Source organism: Sarcophilus harrisii, chromosome 2 (genome assembly GCF_902635505.1).
Source record: "Sarcophilus harrisii chromosome 2, mSarHar1.11, whole genome shotgun sequence".
Classification (NCBI taxonomy): domain Eukaryota; kingdom Metazoa; phylum Chordata; class Mammalia; order Dasyuromorphia; family Dasyuridae; genus Sarcophilus; species Sarcophilus harrisii.
The window spans coordinates 108495121-108513210 of record NC_045427.1 but is presented as its reverse complement, the minus strand read 5'-3'; the positions used below and the strand labels follow the sequence as shown (position 1 = coordinate 108513210).

The 18090-nt window shown below is 32.1% G+C and overlaps 1 protein-coding gene across 8 annotated transcripts in view; it reads left to right on the top strand.

The window, feature by feature from the left end:
* The window catches only part of SERTAD2 (SERTA domain containing 2), a 239777-nt gene that overhangs the window by 114503 nt on the left and 107184 nt on the right, over window positions 1-18090 (top strand). The window contains exon 1 of one of the 8 annotated variants that reach the window (XM_031950576.1): window positions 16434-17107. The exons of the other annotated variants lie outside the window; for them this stretch is intronic. The gene's annotated coding sequence lies outside the window, so the exon portion shown is untranslated. Of the gene's footprint in view, window positions 1-16433; window positions 17108-18090 lie in introns of those variants that run through there. 8 annotated transcript variants of the gene reach the window in all.

The following is an 18090-nucleotide window of genomic DNA, read 5'->3' as shown; positions in this document are numbered from 1 at the left end:
TTTTTCTAAGTTTTCTTTGGGAATGTTCAAAATATCCAAGATTGCTTTCCACCATACAGTTCCACGTTCTGTCTCTAGTGTGGACTTTAAAATAGAAAACTATATCTGGCCTTTTACAGGTGACTGTAGTGGTAATATGCCACTAGTAAAAGAAACAAGAAGTAAGAATTGTGAATAGTAATTTAAAAAAAATCCTTTAACCAGGCAAAATTTCAGATTGTGTCCCTGTGAAGTTTTCCACTCTTTGGCATTATTGGGATGAATCATAGTTTTATTGTTTCAGTTCAACCCTAGGTGAAATATGTTGATTTAATATATTTATCAAATATATTAATATTTGGGATTTAATACCTGGGATTTCTTTTACCTTCAAAGTGAAAGGAAATGAAATACAAACGAATTGAAGCAAACAAGTTTACATCAATGTTTTTTGAGCCTAATAGATATCCCAAATTTTACTAAGAAGCAGCATGGTGCAGTGGAAAGAAAACTGTCCTTTAAGCCAGTAAGGTCTTGGTTCAAGGCTAGCCTCTGGCACATTCTGGTTCTCTGACCCTTGGACACCAGTATCCATTCTTAATGCTCCAAGCCACTCTGACTAGAAGTTGAAGAGAGACAGAGAATTCCTAGGACTAGTGAAATTTTATGTCTATTCCTTATCCCAAATTCATCTAGAAGTAGTTTAAAGAACTGGAAATAGTCTCTACTTCACATATTTGTGTGGAAAAGAAAGGAATCGCTTAACATTCTCTTTCTGCATATCTCATTAGGTGTCAGTATTAAAAAGCTTTGAATCTGAAGGATTTGTTTAACAAAATATCTTTTCTGCTAATTTAGGAAATGTACATTCCATGTTACTTATTAATACATTAGTTGAACTGCCTCTTGCTATCACTTAAGTATTAGATTTCCTGAGATAAAATGCTTCATAAAATTTGACCTGACAGAAGATGTTTGTTCCATTTTTTTTTTGTACATTTGGGCTATCTTTTGATTTCAGAAAATTTTGGTATACAGAAGGGGTTACTCTGAGGAGAAAAGATCCAGGAAGGACATGGTGACAGTGTGCGGGTATTTGAAAGGCTTTGATGTGAAAAAAGAAATAGACTTTTTCTGTTTGGCCTCAGCAGGCATAACTTTGGAACAATGCCATTGCAAAGGCACCCAAATTTGAGTTTGATGTAAGGAAAACTTCTATCAATTAAAGCTATCCAGGAATGGAATGGACTGATTGGAGAAATCATCATTTTGGCATTCATCAGAGATCTTCAAGCAAAGGTTGATTGTGTTGTAATAATATCCTTTTTTGATCACAGATTACACTAGATAGCTCTTGAAGTTACTTCCAGCTCTGAAATTATGTGATTTTGAGTGGTGAAATTTGAGCTTTGTGTAATAAAAAGCATTGTTTATGTTGTCTTGAAAAAATTCACGAGTGTGTACACATGTATATGTATGTATATATAGATAGATATCATCTGAGGAAAGTAAGAGAAGTATCAGCTCTTGAAAGCAAAATACCATTAAAATTCACAAACACATTATCATGGTTTGGGTTGAAAATCATGGAATATGGTAAAGCTGCCTATTGTTTTTACCAGAAAACACGAATCATCTCATATTCATGAATCCTGGAAAAACCTCATAGTAGACATGGAATGAAGTTTCTTAGTTTTCTTTATATATAGTTTATTCTTTGGAAGTTATTTTTCACCTTCTGTTTTGTTTTCCTTGTGATAGGAGCTGAGAAAAGTTTCACAGTGTGAAAATTTCACAATGGGAATGTAGCCACCTCAGCATTATTGTGCAATTAAAAGAAAATCTGAAGTTTGTGTTAGCCAGTATACACAGGCCTAGGCCATGCTTTCAGTGGATTCTATTATTGGAAATTTTATATACTTCTTTTTTTTTTTTTTTCAAGAAAAGCTTAATTCATAGTGTTTCCCTTCAAAATCTCATGAATGGAAATTATAGCATAACATCAGTTCAGCAAAAATTTGAGTTCCTTCTATGCTGAAATATAAGTTGGTCCTTATTTTCAGAATTTATAATCCTTGGGAGACAAGATACATGTATGTTAAAAACCAAAAGTGTAGAGACAATAAACAGATTAAATTGATGTGGGGTGTTGAGGGGTGGTTGGAATGAAACTTATGTGCTGACTACTCAGATTAGCCTAACTTCTTAGGTTAATATGGTAAACTACCACATATTCTTTAATATTGAACATCTCTGCTATGGCTCTTGAAATTTGCATTATTAGAGTTTATTTCTTTGGGTTAAGAAACTGTCTCTTTAGAAGGATATTGCTAAAAAATATATCTAGTACCCATTTGTAGCACATCGGCATATATTCAATATTTTTATTGTATTAAGTTTTATAAAACAAAAAACAGGATCTTAGGATTCAGAGCAAGCATGTTTTTTCTTTTATTGTTATTATTATTATAACTTTTTATTGACAGAATATACGCATAGGTAATTTTTTACAACATTATCCCTTGCACTCACTTCTGTTCCAACTTTTCCCTTCCCTCCCTCCACCCCCCCCCCCAGATGGCAGGCAGTCTTATACGTTAAATAAGTTATAGTATATCCTAGATACAATATATGTGTGCAGAACCGTACAGTTCTCTTGTTGCACAAGAATTGGATTCAGAAGGTAAAAATAACTTTGGAAGAAAAACAAAAAATGCAAACAGATCACACATTTCCCAGTGTTCCTTCTCTGGGTATAGCTGCTTCTGTCCATCATTGATCAATTGGAACTGAATTGGAGCTTTTCTTTGTCGAAGATATCCATTTCCATGAGAATACATCCTCATACAGTATTGTTGTTAAAGTATATAATGATCTCCTGTTATGCTCATTTCACTCAGCATTAGTTCATGTAAGTCTCTCCAAGCCTCTCTGCTGTATTCATCCTGCTGTTCATTTCTTATAGAACAATAATATTCCATAATATTCATATACCACAATTTACCCAACCATTCTCCAATTGATGGGCATCCATTCATTTTCCAGTTTCTAACCACTATAAACAGGGCTGCCACAAACATTTTGGCACATACAGGTCCCTTTCCCTTCTTTAGTATCTCTCAGGTCCCTTTCCCTTCTTTACTATCTCTTTGGGATATAAGCCTGTTTTGATGAGGGTCTGGAGGAAGGAGAAAAAGAGTAGGGCAGTCTTCGTGGGAAAAAGAAGTTCCTTAGAAATAAATTTCACCTATTATTTAATAGTTTTATTTAGGTTTATCCCTTATGGACATCTGTATATAACTTTGTCCATAATCACATTGCCAGTAAATATTGAATTTATCTTTTCTGTTGTAAATGTGTGTGTGTGTGTGTGTGTGTGTATGTGTGTGATTTTGGAACAGTGAATAAAGGTTCTTAATCATGTTTTTTTTTTAACCAGATTAAACTATGGACTTCATTCTTAATATCCTTAATATTAAAAATATTTAGAATTCACATATGAATTCTATTCATTCATAACATTTACTATACTGAACATTTTGAATGTTCATTTAAATATACATAAAGGACTATATAGTTAGAATCTATATGTAGATTTAAATAACAAAAACAAAATTTTGACATTTATTTTCAATATTTGTCACTCTACATGACAAGTCATACAAGTAAACAGTTCTCCATTTTATCTGAGGACAACAGCCTCCCCTAGATTTTTTTTGAGAGGCATTCTTAGGCTGAGAGAAAAATATTGAACATCTACATTTTTAAAAAAATTCTATTTTAAAAGGCAAAATTCAATTATAGACAATAAATAAATCTATTAGCATTGCTTCTTCTTGAATTTTCTCCTTTGTTTGCTTAATTTTTTTTTACCTAAATACCTCTTATTAAGAAGGTAAGATCTAGGGATAGATATAATGTTAGGACATTTAGAGAATATAGAATTGTAGAGAATTTTTGCCCTGTGAACAGTCCTTAGTGATAGAGCTCTAAATGGAATTTATGGAATTAGAGGTTTGGGTTCTCATTTGAGGACTCTTATTATGCACAAGACTTTCTTCCTTATGTCTCTTTTAGCATCATTTTTCAGCAGACTTCCTTTCTCACTTAGTAAACATTACAATGGACTTTTTCAGACATATTTTTCTTTTTTCCCTTCTTTCTTTTGATGTATTATTGTTTTGATCTCATATACATTTTATAAATGCATATTATCTTGATATGTTGTTTAAAATTAAATATTGTTTATTATATTTAAGGATTTTCTTTACTATTACACATGTTTAACCTTATATTGGTTTACTTGCTGTCTAGGGAGGGGGAAGAAGAGGAGGGAGGAAGAAAAATTTGGAACACAAGGTTTTCAAAGGGTGAATGATGAAAACTCTCTTTGCATGTATTTTGAAAAATAAAACCTATTAATCCATAAATATTGCTTAGATTTGGCTCTGGATTCTAAAACTAAGATAAGAATTTAGACTGGATAATTTCTAAAATTAATTTCTGTCTTATAATTGCTGTGAAAATATAAAGGAATTTCTGACTTTTAACAAGGCATGGTACAGTGCTAAATGTGGAGTCATAGATCTTTGGATTAAAATCTTGGCTCTGCCACTTATTATGACCCTGGACAAACCACTTAACTTCCTTGGGTCTCAGTTTCTTCAATTGTAAAATAAGCCAATTGGACCAGATGACCTCAAAGAACCTACTCTAAATCTTTCCTAAAGAACCAAATGTTGGTCCTAATCCAGGACTTTATTTCCTTAAATTGTACTTAGAAATAAATGATCATTTAGTAGTTATGATAAAAGTGGTGTCATATGGTTATTAGTTTTGCCATGTTCACAGTTTAAAGAATAAAGGTATATTTCAAAACACTTGATTATCATTATTTTAAATTCATCTTAATATTTAATATACTTTTATGAAGATAATGGAAATGATTAACAGGGTACTATTCTTAATATGTTTTTATTATTAAATTATTTAGATGATTTTAAATAAGGAAACCAGTAGCAAAGAAATATAGAAATTGCAGATCGGTAACATGATGAAAGATGATATTATCTTAGACCTATATAATATAGATAGAATTTGACAATAACTAATAAAGAGATGATTGGAAATTTCAAAATGAACAATATTAGCACAACTTTTTTTGTTGTTGTTGTTGCTAAATTCTACCTAATAAAATTCTATGGGTTTTATAGGTTTTTTGTAGATTAAGAAATATTAAATGAAAAGTCTTACTGAAGAATGTTAAATCCTTAAAGTTATCAAAATTCTAAAATTAAAAGATTTTATATGTGCTAAAAGGCAATGGATTCCTTAAGTTCAGGGACAGTTTTGTTTTTGTCTAGTAACTGTGCCTAACATACTGCCTTGCACATAGTAGGGACATAAATATTTGTTGAATTGAATTGAATTATATTTGTGATCTCAAAGTTAAGAGTTTATATTTCAATTTATCAGTTTTATTTGGCCAACACTGTGTTTTGTTTAGTTTTATGGAGTATTATATAAATAATATTGGTTTTCTTGTTTATGTTAAAGTTCTACTTAAAATTTCTGCCATATACTAATGAGAAGAAAACATTTGCCAAATTTCATAGAAATCCTACAGTAAATTATTCCAGGTTTGGGTTAGGTGACAAATGAAATCAAATTAGCTTCCTTTTGAAATATATATATTTGCTGCTGTGCACATGGTATAGTGATATGTTTAAAGCGTAGTCCAGGACCTGGCACAAAACATTGTATAAATGCTTATTTTTTTTTCTTTCTACTTTTTCTATTTCTGTGATGTAACATTTTAACTGAACTTTGATATGGACAAATTTACATCATTGATCTATACTGACCTGGTAAATTATTTTTTCATACTTTATTTCAGCATCATCTACTTTTATTTCATAATGCTGGGTAAAAACGATTTGCAGTGGGTTTGTATTTGTTATCAAGGCCTTGACTAATTGTAAACATGCAACTTTCTAAAGTGTCTCTTTTATATCATTATCTGTAAACCAGAGTTGCATTGATTTTGCCCATAACTTCAGAGATTTAGAGATGAAAGGCACTCTAGAGGTTACCTAGTCAAATCTCGCATTCAATATGTACATTCAGTTGCTGAGTCTTACTCCGCCGTCCCGGGGCGCCGCCCCCCCCCCCCCCCCCCCCCCCCAGATTTCAGGTATACTTTCCTTCATTCACATGATCATATAAGTTCAGGCCATTCTGGCCTATTCTAATCTAACAAACCTCCTAATTTGTTCCCTGACTTTTAGTTTCTACCCTTTCATGTAGATCTGTCTTCTGTACTGCTACCAAAATAATCTTCCTCCAATACAAGCTTCACCATATGAGTCCCATGCTTAAGAACTTTCTGTGGCTTCCCAATACCTTGAACATAAAATACAAACTTTTCTTGTCATATTAGAGTCTTTGTTGGTCTAGCTCTATCCTCCCTTTCCCAGACTCATTTCAGGTTAGTTTCTCCTCCTCCTCCCCTCTCCACACATTCCAACCAAACTGACCAGACTCAGCCTTTCATCTCCTTCCTGCTTCTGTGACTTTGCACTAGCCTTTTCCTCCATCTTCCCTGTGTGCTCTTCCTCCACTCCCTCTTAGCCTTCACATGCCTAGAATGAGCGACTGCCTCATTTCTGACTCTTAGAATTCTTGCCTTCCCTCTAATCTTAGCACAAATGTCAACTCCTATAGAAAGGCTTTCTTGCTGCCCCCTCTCTGAGCTATGTTACTTCCATTCTCTTTATGAACTTAACATGGTATATCCCCTAGGAAACTTCAGTCTCCTTGAGAACAAGCACTGTTTTGCATCTCTAGTGTCTAGCACAGTGTTCATATGCAATAGGCACTTAATGAATGTCTGGGTTTGTTTTGTTTTTGTTTTTGTTTTGCTTTGGATTGTTCAAGTTTACACACATAAATATCAAAGAAAGAATAGAGGAGTGCTTCTCAAACATGACCTCAAAACTCCTTTACAACCTTAGAAATTATTGGGGACTCCAAAGAACTTTTGTTCATGTGGATTATATATCTACCAATATCTATTATATTAGAAATTAAAATGGATAAATTTTAAAAATATTCATTCATTAAAAATAAATCTATTACAATGTCAATATAAATGATATATTTTTAAATGAAAAATAACTTTCAAAACAAAAACAATTTAGTTTGCAAATCTTTTAAATATCTGGCTTAATAGAAGATAATTGGATTCTCATATTTGCTTCTACATTCAATCTGTTGTGATGTGTTATTTTGCTTGAAATATATGAAGAAAATCCAATCTCACACACATATCTAGTTGGAAAAGGGAGTCACATTTTAATAGGAAAATAACATTGTATTATTATAAAAATAGTTTTGACCTTGAAGCCCTCCTGAAATGGTCTTGGGGACCTCCAGGGATCCATAAATCACATGCTAGAGTAAAGGTTTCAACCAAGACCTTTCAGTTCAAATACAGTGTTTTCTTTCTGCTATATCATTGCTTTATAGCATAATGATCAGTGAAAAAGTTAATAAAGCAGAATACTGTACTTAAAAATGTAACAATCTATTAAGCCCAGGACAAATCAGGACTTAGAAGCAGTTACCAAATTTTAAACATTTGATGCTTTGGGAAGGACCTAGGCTTACTACAGAGAAATTTGATTGCTAAAGTTTCTGTAACAGAAATGTTTGAAAGTAATTGCTCCTAGTCTACCAGGAGCCTTTTCTTGGTCTTGAACCCAGCCACACCCATTCTGAAAGAGTCCATCTTCCCCTGATAACAAATAAGCAGAGAAGGGTCTTTGTTGAGGCACGCCCTTTGCCAGAGGATTGTCGTATTTGTTTCCTACTGTATTTCTCAAGCACTCTCAAAATATTTGCAGTACTTTGCAAAATACTCATAACCTGCTCAGAAAAGCTGAATCCACCATGCATTCTTTTCAGATTTCCCTCAGAAGGAGAAAGACTAATGTTGAAAGAAAGGCACTTAGCCTCTTTGATCCCATACAATGAGATCTTCCACATTTTGCCAGCCTAGATAGTAACAAACTGAAAGGTGTATGGTATCTAACTGTTAAAGGAAGAAAGTCAGTAAATAAAAATCTCTAGTCATATAGATTACTTGGCAGAGGGGTTTGTTTGGTAGATAAACCTTGCCCTTTAAAAAAAAATTACATTTCTTTTTGCTGTCATTTTTAGATTTAGTAACAATGAGAGCTACATCAGTCTGAATAATTTCTGTTTGAAGGTATTAAGTTCTATGAATATTGAAAGAATATCATATCCTCAGTTTTGAATGGTACCATTCATAATTCAGAGCTTCTGTTGGAATGATTTGTTTCAACTGGAGAACTGTTTTTTTTTTTAAATGGAACTATTTAAATATGTGTCTTTTCATACATCACAAAATGAAGTTGTGTAAATGTTGAGTTATTATGGAACACTGTTAGAATAGCACTCAGGCTTCTGAAATTGCAATTTCATTAAAGAACCTGGGAGATCTTAATTGTAAGAATTGTGTTGTTCTGGAAAGACTTTTAAATTTGTATTGAGCAGGATTTTTTTAAGTAGGGTAAGTTATGATTATAAATTGTAAACTTGCTGGGTTTAGAAGATTTTTTATTTTAGGTATTTGCAGAGGTATATAACTTATTGTCCTTGAGTAAAAAGAAAAAGATTCCTTTTTTTTCCTTCTAACACATGAAATAATAACATTTGTATAGCACCATAAAAAAATGCAAAGCGTTTTCTTCCACAACACTATGAAGTAGGTGATACAAGTATCTATTTTACAGATTAGGGATTTTGTGTAGATTTCCCACTTGCTGTTTGCTAAGGCTAGCTCAGAGACTAAGTCAGAAATTAAATGATTATTGTTTTCTTTTTTATGCCACATTTTATTATTTTTAGCCTTCAGTTTTTTTTTTTTAAGAAAGCCCTCCAAACTCAAATTAAAATGGAATTTCCTAATTAGAATAAATTGTGGTTTTCCTGTTATGGAGAAAAAAATACATAGGGAAACTTTTTACTTCATAGCTATAGTATACTAGATAAATTCAAAAGTCAGAATAGTGAACTTTCTTTTCTGTGGCCAGTTATCAGGCAGATGAAACCAATGGGGATGAAGCTAGGGCTGATTCAACTTTTTTTTTTCCTTTCCAGAGAATGTGTTTTCCATTCTGCTTCCTAATAGTACTGTAGCAAGTGACTTGAGAATATGGAATTGAGGGTAGAATAGAGAACAAAAAAGATCCATATTGCTTCTCTGCCAACTCTTTCTTGGCTTCTATTAGTAAGGATTCTTACACCCTGATGACGGTTTAATACTTTAGTTGGTGTCCCTTAATGCTGCAGATGAGTGGAAGCCATATTCTCTGTTCTTTATCTGATGTCCTAAGGAGCTAATCTGGAAGAGCAAACTGTATGTTTCTGTAAACCTGTTTCACGTAAGAATAGTTTCTTCCATTTTCTTCAGTTGTATTTGTGCTTTGACTTTAGTAGTATGTTTTGCTTAGATAATTTCACTTCCTGAAAATGACAGAATGGTATAAAGAATCATTGACTAATGGAAGGAGTACTAACCTGAGAAAAGCTATTTAACAAATCCTAGATCCAGAGGTATAAGGGACCTTTGTTATTCTTCAGATTTTTTCTGACATGTCCAACTCTTTGTGACTCCATTTGCAGTTTTCTTGGCAAAGATGTTGGCGCAGTCTGCCGTGTCCTTCTTTAGCTCATTTTACAAATAAGGAAATTGAGGAAAACAGGGTGAAGGGTAACATAACTAGTAAGTGTCTGGGGCCAGATTTAAAGACAGGAAGATGTCTTACTGACTCCAGACACAGTTCTGTATCCACTTTACCACTTAGCTTAGAGGTCACCTAGTCCAACTTCATTTTAGCTGGAAGTAATGGAAGTTATTTCCAAAGATATATAGTAACTTTAAACATTTTAAAAATGTAATCATTGAAGATACAAGGAAAAGCAAAAAACAGGCATTCAGAGTCTGATGAGGAAAGCAACATTGCAAACTACTATGTGCAAAGAAGGTAGATATAGGATAAATTGGGCTTAATCAACAGAAGAAAGTCACTAATATTGAAGGGATCAGGAAAGGCTATTTGTAGAAGGTAGCCTTTTAGCTGGTTCTATAAAGAAGGCAGGGAAGCCAAAAGTAGAAATGAGGAAGGAGAAAATTCCAGGCATGGCAGCCAGCCAAAGAAAATGTCTGAATTGGGTGATGGGGTATCTTGTGTGAAGAATAGCAAAAAAAAAAAAAAAAAAAAAAAAAAGTCCTTTTTTTGCAGAGTGTGTGGTGTTGAGTAAGGTATAAAAAGTCTGGAGAAGAAAGAATATCCAGTTATAAAGGGCTTTGAATGCCAAACAGCGGGCTTTATATTTGATATTGGAAGTGATAGGGAGCCACTGGAGTTTATCAAATAGAGATGATGACTTAGCCAGATTGTTACTTAAAGAAGACCAGTTTGATAGCTATTGGAGGATAAAGAGGTAAGGAGAATCAGAAAGCAGGGAAATCAACCAAAAGGCTATTCCAGTATACAAGTATTAAATGACGTGGACCAACAGTGGCAGTCTCAGAAGAGAGAAGGGCATATATAAAAGAAGTGAAGAGATGTGACAAAAGTAGTATTGGGCAAGTGGTTGGATATAGAAGGTGAGAGAGAATAAGAGGTTGAGAATAACACCTCGGTTGTAAACTTATGTGACTGGGAGGATCCATGGTACCCTCAGAAGTAATAAGGAAATTAGAAAAAGGGGAAGAACATTAGAACAGTTAAGGAGAAAGAAGGCTCAGAGAGATCAGGAGACATGATACACATGAATTGATATACAAATTCAGACTTACATTTCCTTTGGGAAAATTATTAATTTGTCCCTGAATAATTATATAAATGTGAAAGTGATCCTTTGTTGAATTTTCTCAAGTATAGACTGTTTCCAAAAGAAGCCTTTATTCTTCTGTCCTTGTAATCGTGGCTTATATTTAAATATTACTTAGAGTTTACCAAAAACTCTCTTCACAGCAGTCATGTAAGTCAGTTAATATGAGAAGGAAATATCCTCATGTTAGAGATAAGAAAACTGAAACCTAGAGGTTTGTCCAGGATCATACCTGCTAATATTTGGCGGTCAAGATTTAAACTGATTACTTATATCCAATTTTTTCCACTGTATCATTTGTCTTTCAGCTTAAGAGATCTATTTATAGTTTCTCACATATTATGAAAATAATTTTTTCACTTTCAGATTATTCTTCACTCCATATTAATGTGGTTCTATTTTAGGTAGACAAAATTTTTTACTCTGCATAATACCTTGCTGGCATGGAGGTGGCCTGGTTTCTTAAAGGCAATATCAGCAAGACTCAAATTAGTAGTTTCTACCATCCCCAAAAGACTTTGAGTACAGCTAAATTGACACACTATCTGCTTTCTAGGAACAAGCCTAGCTAGGAAAAGAGACTTGTAACTTGTTGACTGGCTGTGATTAATTCCGTGATTGTCAAAGTCTTGAAAATAAACAAAAAAACACAAAATATCTCTAAATTCTGTTCACTTTTTGTTTATATGGTAAGGATCATATAGTTCTTATACTATCTATAAAAAATTAACTATTAGCACTTTTTGTCCTTGTTTTTGAAGAGATAGTATTGTAACCTCAGAGAGTAATTAGAATTGGATATAATGCATTGAAATGTTATAAGCCCAGATATTGAAGTCAACTGGACTTGAGTCTTTGCTCTGGCACTTACTAGTCGTATGACATTGGGCAAGCCTCTTGAGCTTCCTTGGCCTAAATTTCTTCATTTGTGAATAAAGAAAGGATTGAGTTAGATCTGTCTTAGATCCCTTTTAGCTATAAATTTAGGAGATTAAGAAATTGTTTCTTAGTATAGTAAAGCAGTTGTCTTTTACAGTCAATTACTAAAAATAAAATCAAATAATTATTATTGGCAATGCCTTTAAGAGATGGGCAATGCTGCTAAAAACCTTTCTGGTTGCTTAATACTGGAAGAAAATTCTGGAGTCAAGTCTCTAGCATGCAAGTGTATTTTTTGGTCTTCTTTAAATAATGTATTATGGAGGTCCTGAAATATCTGTGATGGAAACTTAGGATCTTTGTCAGTAAAATTAGGATTTTAAACCTATAGTTAAGGAAACTGAGGCTCAGAGATTTTAAGTGACCTCATTTAAGGTCATGCATGTATTAAGTGTCAAGGTTGAGATTCAGCCTTGGATCCAATAACTACAAATGCAGCATTCTTTCCATTCTTTAACACTGCCTCCATGTTCAGGTTAGTTTCTAGCATATATTACATTTCTTGCCTTTGCTTATTGATGTCCATTTCTGTGACAAACAGAAAAGAATTTGTAGCCATTTAAGTTCTATACAGTTTAACTGTATTTTCCTGTATGGTCACCTCTTCTTTATTAAAGAACTGAGTAATCACTTTTCATATTTTCTAGATAATTAGTATCTCCTATTTGTTACTTAACTTTGAGATATTATACTCTTCATTAATATCTATTTAATACTAGAAGATGGATAGAGGAAAGTTAAAGTTATCAAATTTACAGTTTGATTTTTTTAAAAAAGTTTGATGAGAGTAAAAGAAGAAAGAAATTAAGTTTGGGGATTAAAATGCAATATTGTATCTTTTCATATTTATGCTCATTACCATTGGTAATTATCTTGAATAAATGCAAGTTGACTATGTAGCTAATACATATAATTCATTGATTAGTAAAGTTGATGACTTTTTTTTTTTTTTTTGGCACAGGAATGAAAGATGTTCTGCCCTAATTAAATCCATGACTTTAAGTAATTTTGGTACCTATTGCGTTTTCTGTTACGAGTGCTAACCACCACTAATTAGCTTTTATGCTGATATGTTGTTCAGCAGATAGAGTGAAGTTGATATGCAATGTAAACATCTTTTGATATTTTTCTATGAATTTAGATGAGTGAACTTTTCCAGTAATTTTCAAATGTCAGTGTATGATGGTTTTATAATATTTTGAAGTAGGGATTTGTCATGGGGAAAAATATAATCATGAATTTTGAGGAAGAAAAAGAGGGCATTTAAGAAGCAAATTGGCTTTATGTTTTCAAAACTGTATTTATTTTTAAATTTTTCGAAATTATTTTGTTAAAAGCAATACCAAATAAAAGTGCAGCCCCCCAAAAAAACTTACTTAGTGATTATTAACATTTAAATTAATGAGTTATAAATATTTCAGTCACTTCCTCTTATTCCTTGCCAGAATTATTCATCATTCTTATTACTTTTCCTCTGAGAGTAATTAGAATGTATTCTATTCTTCAAGTTCTGCCTTTTTAAAAATTTTGTATTATTTCATAAAAAGCTTTGCATGGTTTTTGTATTGTTAATATTTTTATTTCTTAGTTGCAGTATATTTACCATTCCCTCATGTTTTGACTAATTTTCAAATTTTACTGTAATTATATATAATGTTATGAAAATCTTTAAACAGACAACTTTTTTCTATTTTTGATAATACTTTTAGGGTATAATCCCAGTGATGGAATTATTGGATCAGGGTAAGAATATTTTTGTAACCATTCTTCTAATTTACTTTCCAAAATTTGCAATTCCATTAACAGTGAATTAATATATTTGTTGTCCATAATACTGACCAGGATTAAATTTTATATCTTTTAATTATTGATAATTTGATATTATGTATATGAGATGGTTCCTCAATGTTTTAATTTGCATCTCATTAATGATTAGAGAGAGCAAGCATTCTTATTTAAACAGTTAAATGAAAAATAAGTGATATCTTTAATCAGGTCTATTCTTGTAGAGGTCATTTAATTGCTTAGGACCTCAATTTCTTTATCTGTAGAGTGGGAGAACAGAATGGTTTAAATGATTCCCTAAGGATCCTTCCAGTTCTGACATTCTATGGCTATTATTATTATTTATTTTTTATGTTTTTTTCTGAGGCAATTGGGATTAAGTGACTTGCCCAAGGTCACACTGCTAGGAAGTATTAAGTGTCTGAGATCAAATTTGAACTCAGGACCTCCTGATTTCAGGGATGGTGCTCTATCCACTGCACCACCTAGCTGCACTCCATGGCTATTATTTTAACATATTTCCTGTGAAGCTAAGGCTCTTAACCTTCTTTTGTTATATATAGACACCTTTTACAATCTGGTGGAGCCTTTGGACTTCTCAGAATAATGTTTTTAAATGCATAAAACAAAATATATAGGATTTAAAGGAAACCAATTATGTTGAAATATAGTTATCAAAATATTTTTCAAAACTAGTTTGGAGACTTGAGATTGAGAATCTCTGCTAAAAGAACTCAAAGGTTTGATAGATACAGGAGAATTCTTACTGCATGTCATTCACTCAATCTTTTCTAGCTCATGTTCATATTGTACTAGTCCAAATCTATTCCTTCCAATCAAATCCAGTTTATATAAAAGCTATCTTCCCATTATTATTATTTTTCCAGTGTCTTCTTGTGCAGATCTTTCTTTTTCCTTTCAAAGAGATATCACTTTGGAAATATGACCAATAGTGGAAATTAAGAAATTATGTTCAATTTTACACATGTAGAAAATGAGACGGCAGTGTTGAGTGACCAGTCTAGTGTCACCAAATGAGAAGAGAGTGGCCCAGTGGAAAGAGCATCAGCTTGTCCATCCGAAGACCAGAATTGAAATCCCATCTCTGATACCACCCTTGAAGCCTTGCCTATGTCATTTAATTTCTTTGGAGAAATGTAGGAAAGGGCCTTCGACATTCCTTCCACCTCTAGATCTGTGATCCTATGGGAGTTCTGGCTTTCACCTGCTAAGCCAAATTTTTTGCCATCATTTCAGCCAGCTTCACAGCAGAATTAGAGAAATCATATTTTCACCTAACAAAAATCTCTCAAGCCATTCTTCTTTTTTGTTCACATGCTAATTTATGTTAGTTCACTGTCTTAGGAAAAGTTTCAGTGCCAGTTAAAAAACACAACTCATAATCATATTAATGCTTTAAATGCCATCATAGTAAACATTAGATAGTTGAAGAAAATGTTTTTTTCTTTCTAAAGTATTTGTTTCTCAGACTATTTCATGAATTAATGAAGGTTAATAGATTTTTTCTTTAGCAGTAATAAATTGGACAAAATATCCTCCTATGATAGATTTAATTAGAATATATTAACCCTAAAGTTCTTCCTGTATGTACAAGATTAAGGGACTCCAAATAATATGAACATTTAAATAGATCCTAAAAAACCTGATTACTTTGTGCAACTTCTGACAATTGGTATTTTATACAATGAAATTAATCTTTATAGTTTTGGCTAATGATTATTTAGTCTTTTTGGAGAAAGTTATTAAAATGATTTAAGAAGTAGAACCGAAGCAGATTCCATTCTCAATGTGATATTTTTGTTACTATGAAAAAAATGAAAATTAATTTTTAAAAAATCAGTTTTGTTTGGTGGTCTGTCATACCCAAAACTTTTCTTAAACACTTTGATTTTTCCTTTCTTACACACAAATATTAGCATATATACTTTGCACATAAAGAATTTATTCTAGATTGCACACAACTCAAAGCAGCAGGACACTGTTGTCTTCAGCTCAATGGAAATTGGCAGCATCTTGTCTCCTGATGTCAACTTATACAATGGTGATAAGCAGCCCAACTCTAGAAATTTTTAGTTGGCCAAGTTGTTGAAAACTGATCATAATGCTTGATTATCTTTGGCTATACTTCACGTGATTAAAAAAGAATAAGCCAATGACAAAATAATAGAAAAATTTTAGTTAGACGTAATAGACAAAGATTTTAAATGTAAAAGATACTTAATTTGTATTTGAATCTTCATATAGTAAATCTGTCTAGCAAATTATCACCTTTTTTGTCAGAATTGGAGTACGAGAGGCTAGCACTTAATTTCATAATATGGTTGATTTTGCATATTTATGTACATTTGGCATGGTTTTAGTGGTTGCTATTTTATCTTTGTGTTCCTAGAACTTAGCACAATGCCTTTCACATAGTAGGCTTTTAATAAGTTCTTGTTAGATTTGACAGATTGCTAGTTTGTTATATTTAACTCAAATAAAGTTAATTGAGCCTAAAGTAATGATATTTTGGTCTTCTCTGTCTTTATTTTTGTCCATAAAGAATGCAAATGTCTTCATTTTAAGCATGATTTTATTATGATTTAATATTTGTTTCTAACCAAAGCATGGATGGTGAATAATCTTACAAATCTTATTTATTTCTTATTGTTTTAAATATGTGAGTTTCTGACAATTATCATATTTGTTTTTTCTCAAAAGTATTTTATTTTCCCAAATACATGTAAAGATAGTTTTCAGCATTTATTTCTAAGGTTTTTATGTTCCAAATTTTTGCTCTCACTCTCCCCTATTTTTCCCTTCCCTAAGACAGCAAACAATGGTTTCATTCTGTTAGTTGGTAAACACTAAAGAGGGCAAAACAAATATGAAAAGTGCCATGTTCACAGGTTAAAATCTGAATATCAACCAGGAAAAAGTTGAATAGATTTTCACAATTGAACTTTGCTCTTTTAATGTCTTTCTATTAATGTTGAAATATTTGTTTCCTATTTTTCAAGAAATTTCTATTTATGTTTCAAATTATAATAATTACTATAAGTATAATATTCACAAAAGTACATAATGATAGATTAGTAAAGTTTGGAAATAATCTCTGATGGAGAAATAATAAAAATTTGTATTATATTTTAGAATTTTTAGTTTTGAAATTTACATTTATTTGTATGTATTTGAAAAATGCATATATAATCATGTACCGATAAGTTGATCCCTAACTTCTTTGTCACTAGAGATCTATTCTGAATTACCTTTTCTTACTCTTGGTCTCTGAATTTTTGCCTTACTTGTCTTCTATGCTTGGTTTGCACTCTTTCCTTATTTCTTCCTCCATAGAGTCTCTCTTTGTTTTTGATGCAGCTTTAAGAACAACCTTCTATACTGAAAGCCTTTCCTGATTTCCCACCTTCTATACTGAAAGTCTTTCCTGATTTCCCACCACCACTGTGCCTCCCCACCTCTGGTAACTGCCCTCTAATTTTAACTGTTATATTTATTTGCATATTATCCTAATTGTATTTACTTAAATTTGTGCTTATTATCTCCATATTAGATGTAGGTTTTTCTGAGTTAAGACTATTTGACTCACTATATGTATGTCATCAAAACCAAGCATCATGCATGGCAAAATAGCAAAATGTGCTTTACAAATACTTGTTGATTTATTGATTGGTCCATATTTAGAGAATATAAACTAATTTTAATATCTGCTCAATAAAAACACGACCAGGAAGATAAATGCTATCAGATGTGTTGCATTACAAATCCAAATAATGATTTTTAAAAAAAAAATTTCTTGCTGTTTTGAATTTTCCATGTGTTTGCAATTCCCATGCATAGATTATTATGAATCACAACAAATTTACTATATTAGCAATTTTCCATAATGTAATATTTCCTGTGTTAACATCTATGCAATATTTGATCAAAATATCAAACAAATTTGATCAAAACAAAAGTTATGGTTTTTAGTGAAAAAACACCATTTTTGCTGGAATAACTAAAATGATAAGAAATTTAGTAGATTTCTGTTTCAGTAAGTAGAAATTAAAATTTGACTTGAGTTTTCAAAATGTGTTTTTTTTAAAGTAAGGAAGATTCCACTTCAATAAAAAAAATCAAGTTTCTGCAATCTCAATATTTTTCTCCTCTTTAAGTGACAAAAAAGTAACAGTTGCTGGACAAAGCTTTCCTCTTCCTTTCTGTTGTAGGAATCTGAAAGATAGGAGTCTTGCCGAGGGAGCTTAGCACATGCAATATGCCAAGGAGAAAGGTGTGGTCTTTCTACCAAAAACTCATGTAAAAAAAGAATGCACACCAGCATATGCACTGTTAGACTCTTTATTTTGTTGTCTAGACAACAAAGCATTTGACCTGTTGAATATCTTCTAGATCTAGACACAACAGTGTGACTGTATTTGTATTTGTTAGCTTACAAGTGCTACA